Source organism: Arachis stenosperma, chromosome 6, assembly GCF_014773155.1.
Source record: "Arachis stenosperma cultivar V10309 chromosome 6, arast.V10309.gnm1.PFL2, whole genome shotgun sequence".
NCBI lineage: Eukaryota > Viridiplantae > Streptophyta > Magnoliopsida > Fabales > Fabaceae > Arachis > Arachis stenosperma.
This window is the reverse complement of record NC_080382.1, coordinates 43,747,143-43,753,558: the sequence shown is the minus strand read 5'-3', so window position 1 is coordinate 43,753,558 and position 6,416 is coordinate 43,747,143. Positions and strand designations below refer to the sequence as shown.

Below are 6,416 nucleotides of genomic sequence, written 5' to 3'. Positions count from 1 at the left end.
TTATCTAACTTATTATCTTCTTATCTTTTTCAATTTTGATTTCAAATCTTTTTCAATCAACTAACTAACTTCTTGTTTGTTTCTTATCTCTTTCAAAACCACCTAACTACTTTTCCCTCTCTAATTTTCGAAAATATCTCACCCCTTTTTCAAAATTCTTTTTAATTAACTAATTGTTTCATGTTTTAATTTTAATCTTATTTTATATTTAATTTTCGAAAATTACTAATCCTTTTTCAAAATTATTTTCGAAATCTCCCTTCTCTTTTCTTCTTCTATTTAATTATTTAATTACTAACACTTCTCTTCACCTCTCTTCATCCAAAAATCCGAATCTTCTTCTTCATTCTTCTCCCCTTTCTTCTTCTACTAACATAAAGGAATCTCTATACTGTGACATAGAGGATTCCTCTTCTTTTCTTGTTTTCTTCTCTTTCATATGAGCAGGAACAGGGAAAAAGGCACTCTTGTTGAAATTGATCCAGAACCTGAAAGGACTCTGAAGAGGAAATTAAAAGAAGCTAAATTAAATTATTCTAAAGGTAACCTTTCAGAAATTTTCGAACAAGAGAAGGAGATGGCAGCCGAAAATAATAACAATGCAAGGAGAATGCTTGGTGACTTCACAAAGCCAACGTCCAAATTTGATGGAAGAAGCATCTCCATTCCTGCCATTGGAGCCAATAATTTTGAGCTGAAACCTCAGCTAGTTGCATTAATGCAACAAAACTGCAAGTTTTATGGTCTTCCATCTGAAGATCCCTATCAGTTCTTAACTGAGTTCTTGCAGATCTGTGAGACTGTAAAGACGAATGGAGTTGATCCTAAAGTCTACAGACTCATGCTTTTCCCTTTTGCTGTAAGAGACAGAGCTAGAATCTGGTTGGATTCACAACCCAAGAATAGCCTGGACTCTTGGGATAAGCTGGTCACAGCCTTCTTGGATAAATTCTTTCCTCCTCAAAAGCTGAGCAAGCTGAGAGTGGATGTTCAAACCTTTAAACAAAAAGATGGTGAATCCCTCTATGAAGCTTGGGAAAGATACAAGCAGCTGACCAAAAGATGTCCATCTGACATGTTTTCAGAATGGACCATATTAGATATATTCTATTATGGTCTCTCTGAATTTTCGAAAATGTCATTGGACCATTCTGCAGGTGGATCTATTCACCTGAAGAAAACGCCTGAAGAGGCTCAAGAACTCATTGATATGGTTGCAAACAACCAGTTCATGTACACTTCTGAGAGGAATTTCGTGAACAATGGGATACCTCAGAAGAAAGGAGTTCTTGAAATTGATACTCTGAATGCCATATTGGCTCAGAACAAAGTGTTGACTCAACAGGTCAACATGATCTCTCAAAATCTGAATGGATGGCAACATGCATCCAACAGTACTAGAGAGGCAGCTTCTGAAGAAGCTTATGATCCTGAGAACCCTGCCATGGCAGAGGTTAATTACATGGGTGAACCTTATGGAAACACCTATAACTCATCATGGAGAAATCATCCAAATTTCTCATGGAAGGATCAACAAAAACCTCAACAAGGTTTTAACAATGGTGGACGCAATAGGCTGAGCAATAGCAAGCCATATCCATCATCTTCTCAGCAACAGACAGAGAATTCTGAACAAAACACTTCTAATTTAGCCAATGTAGTCTCTGATCTGTCAAAGGCCACCTTCAGTTTCATGAGTGAAACAAGATCCTCCATTAGAAATCTGGAGGCACAAGTGGGCCAGCTGAGTAAGAAAATCATTGAAACTCCTCCCAGTATTCTCCCAAGCAATACAGAAGAGAATCCAAAAGGAGAGTGCAAAGCCATTGACATAGTCAAAGTGACCGAATGCACAAGGGAGGAGGAGGACGAAAATCCTAGTGAGGAAGACCTTCTGGGACGCCCCTCAAGCAAGAAGGAGTTTCCTATTAAGGATCCAAAGGAATCTGAGGCTCATATAGAGACCATAGAGATTCCATTGAATCTCCTTCTGCCATTCATGAGCTCTGAAGACTATTCATCCTCTGAAGAGGATGAAGATGTAACTGGAGAGCAAGTTGCTCAATATTTAGGAGCTATCATGAAGCTGAATGCCAAGTTATTTGGTAATGAGACTTGGGAAAGTGAACCTCCCTTGCTCATTAATGAACTGGATACTTGGATTCAGAAAATTCTACCTCAAAAGAAACAAGATCCTGGCAAGTTCTTAATACCTTGTACCATAGGCACCATGATCTTTGAAAAAGCTCTGTGTGATCTAGGGTCAGGGATAAATCTTATGCCACTCTCTGTAATGGAGAAGCTGGGGATCATTGAGGTACAACCTGCCTTGTTCTCATTACAACTGGCTGACAAGTCATTGAGACAAGCTTATGGAATAGTAGAGGACGTGTTGGTAAAGGTTGAAGGCCTTTACATCCCTGCTGATTTCATAATCTTAGACACTAGGAAGGAAGAGGATGATTGCATCATCCTTGGAAGACCTTTCCTAGCCACAGCAGGAGCTGTGATAGATGTCAACAGAGGTGAATTAGTCCTTCAATTGAATGGGGACTACCTTGTGTTTAAGGCACATGGCCACCCCTCTGTGACAGAAGAGAGTAAGCATGAAGAGCTTCTCTCAGTTCAGAGTCAAGAAGAGCCCACACAGTCAAACTCTAAGTTTGGTGTTGTGAGGCCACAACCAAACTCTAAGTTTGGTGTTAAGATCCCATATCCAAACTCTAAGTTTGGTGTGGACAACTATACAACATTGACCTGATCACCTTGTGGCTCCATGAGAGCCACTGTCCAGCTATTGACATTAAAGAAGCGCTTGTTGGGAGGCAACCCAATTTTATTTATCTAATTTCTATTTTATACTATTTTATTGTTATTTTGTGTTTTATTAGGTACATGATCATGAGGAGTCACGAAAAAACCATAAAAATTAAAAACAGAATCAAAAACAGCAGAAAAAAAAATTTTCACCCTGGAGGACGCACAGGCTGGCGTTCAACGCCAGTAAGGTGCATCTGGCTGGCGTTCAACGCCAGAACAGAGCACCATTCTGGCGCTGAACGCCAGAAACAAGCAACATTCTGGCGCCGAACGCCAGGAATGTGCCCAGAGAGGAAAAACTGGCGCTGAACGCCAGTAACAAGCATGAAACTGGCGTTCAATGCCAGAAACATGCTTTACATGGGCGTTGAACGCCCAGAATGTGCACCAATGGGCGTTTAAATGCCAGAATGATGCACAAAGGCATTTTACATGCCTATTTGGTGCAGGGATGGAATTCCTTGACACCTTAGGATCTGTGGACCCCACAGGATCACCTCAGGATCTGTGGACCCCACAGGATCCCCACCTACCATATTCCCACCTTCCCTCTTAATCCTAATCACACTCTCCTAATCTAAATTCACTCTTCCCCATGTCACACTTCCTAACAACTTTCACCAATCACCTCAATTCCTCTTCCCAATTACCCCATTCACCACTCACATCCATCCACTCTTCCCCATAAACCCCACCTACCTTTAAATTTCAAAACCAATTTCCCACCCATTCCCACCCAAAATGGCCGAACATACCCCCTCCCTCTCCCTATAAATACCCTTCCTTTCTACTTCATTTTCACACAACACAAACCCCTTCTTCTTCACCTAAACCGAACCTACCACTCCCCCTTCTCTACCATATTTTCTTCTTCTTCTTATTCTCTTCTTTCTTCTCTTGCTCGAGGGAGAGCAATATTTTAAGTTTGGTGTGGTAAAAGCATAAGCTTTTTTTATTTTTCCATTACCAATGGCACCTAAGGCCGGAGTATCCTCTAGAAAAGGGAAAGGGAAGACAAAAGCTTCCACCTCCGAGTCATGGGAGATGGAAAGATTCATCTCCAAGAGCCATCAAGACCACTTCTATGATGTTGTGGCAAAGAAGAAGGTGATCCCTGAGGTCCCTTTCAAGCTCAAGAAAAATGAGTATCCGGAGATCCGACATGAAGTCCGAAGAAGAGGTTGGGAAGTCTTAACCAACCCCATGCAACAAGTCGGAATCTTAATGGTTCAAGAGTTCTATGCCAATGCATGGATCACTAGGAACCATGACCAAGGTATGAACCCGAGTCCAAAGAACTATCTCACAATAGTTCGGGGGAAATACTTGGATTTTAGTCCGGAAAATGTGAGGTTGGCATTTCACTTGCCCATGATGCAAGGAGATGAACGCCCCTACACTAGAAGGGTCAACTTTGATCAAAGGTTGGACCAAGTCCTTATGGACATTTGTGTGGAAGGAGCTCAATGGAAGAGAGACTCCAAAGGCAAGCCAGTCCAACTAAGAAGACTGGACCTCAAGCCTATAGCTAGAGGATGGTTGGAGTTCATTCAACGCTCCATCATTCCTACTAGCAACCAATCTGAAGTTACTATGGATCGGGCCATCATGATTCATAGCATCATGAGTGGAGAGGAAGTAGAAGTTCATGAGGTCATCTCCAATGAAATCTACAAAATAGCCGACAAGCCCTCACCTATGGCACGGCTAGCTTTTCCTCACCTTATTTGCCATCTATGTTACTCAGCTGGAGTTATCATAGAAGGAGATGTCTCCATTGAAGAAGACAAGCCCATCACCAAGAAGAGGATGGAGCAAGCAAGAGAAGCCCCTCACGGTTCTCAAGAGGTGCATGAGGAAGCTCATCATCAAGAAATCCCTGAGATGCCTCAAGGGATGCACTTTCCTCCAAACAACTATTGGGAGCAACTCAACACTTCTTTAGAAGGTTTGAGCCACAATGTGGAACAATTAAGGGTGGAACATCATGAGCACTCCATCATTCTCCAAGAAATAAGAGAAGATCAAAGAGCAATGAGGGAGGAGCAACAAAGGCAAGGAAGGGACATAGAAGAGCTTAAGGACATTGTTGGACCTTCAAGAAGAAGATGCCACTAAAGGTGGATTCATTCCTTGTTCTTTATTTCTTTCAGTTTTTAATGTTGAGTTTATCTATGTTTTGTGCCTCTATTTCATGATCATTAGTATGTAACCATGCCTTAAAGCTATGAATAAAATCCATTAATCCTTCACTTCTCTTAAATGAAAAATGTTTTAACTCAAAGGAACAAGAAGTACATAAATTTCGAAAATAGCTCTTGAATTTAGTTTAATTATATTGATGTGGTGACAACACTTTTTGTTTTCTGAATGAATGCTTGAACAGTACATATGTCTTTTGATCTTGTTGTTTATGAATGTTAAAATTGTTGGCTCTTGAAAGAATGATGAACAAAGAGAAATGTTATGGATGATCTGAAAAATCATGAAATTGATTCTTGAAGCAAGAAAAAGCAGTGAAGAAACAAAAGCTTAAAAAAAATTATAGAAAGAAAGAAGGAGCAATAGAAAAAGCCAAGAGCCCTTAAAACCAAAAGGCAAGGGTAAAAAGGATCCAAGGCTTTGAGCATCAATGGATAGGAGGGCCCAAGGAAACTAAATCCAGGCCTAAGCAGCTAAATCAAGCTGTCCCTAACCATGTGCTTGTGTCATGAAGGTCCAAGTGAAAAACTTGAGACTGAGTGGTTAAAGTCGTGATCCAAAGTAAAAGAGTGTGCTTAAGAGCTCTGGACACCACTAACTGGGGACTCTAGCAAAGCTGAGTCACAATCTGAAAAGGTTCACCCAGTTATGTGTCTGTGGCATTTATGTATCCGGTGGTAATACTGGAAAATAAAGTGCTTAGGGCCACAGCCAAGACTCATAAGTAGCTGTGTTCAAGAATCAACATGCTGAACTAGGAAAGTCAATAACACCATCCGAAATTCTAAGTTCCTAGAGAAGCCAATCATTCTAAACTTCAAAGGAAAAAGTGAGATGCCAAAACTGTTCAGAAGCAAAAAGCTACAAGTCCCGCTTATCTAATTATAATTAATATTCATTGATATTCTGAAATTTATAGTATATTCTCTTCTTTTTATCCTATTTTATTTTCAGTTGCTTGGGGACAAGCAACAATTTAAGTTTGGTGTTGTGATGAGCGGATAATTTATACGCTTTTTGGCATTGTTTTTAGGTAGTTTTTAGTAAGTTCAAGCTACTTTTAGGGATGTTTTCATTAGTTTTTATGTTAAATTCACATTTCTAGACTTTACTATGAGTTTGTATGTTTTTCTGTGATTTCAGGTAATTTCTGGCTGAAATTGAAGGATTTGAGCAAAACTCTGAAAGAGGCTGACAAAAGGACTGCTGATGCTGTTGGAATCTGACCTCCCTGCACTCAAAATGGATTTTCTGGAGCTACAGAACTCCAATTGGCGCGCTCTCAACGGCGTTGGAAAGTAGACATCCAGGGCTTTCCAGAAATATATAATAGTTCATACTTTATTCGGAATTTGATGACGTAACTTGGCGTTGAACGCCAAGTACATGTTGCT

General features: G+C 40.3%; 1 non-coding gene across 1 annotated transcript; it reads right to left on the bottom strand.

Moving 5' to 3' along the window:
• Positions 1-973: 973 nt before the first annotated feature.
• On the bottom strand, positions 974-1,077 carry LOC130938445 (small nucleolar RNA R71). The gene has a single exon (XR_009069611.1). It is a non-coding gene; the product is annotated as a small nucleolar RNA R71 (small nucleolar RNA).
• Between the last annotated feature and the right edge of the window lie 5,339 nt (positions 1,078-6,416).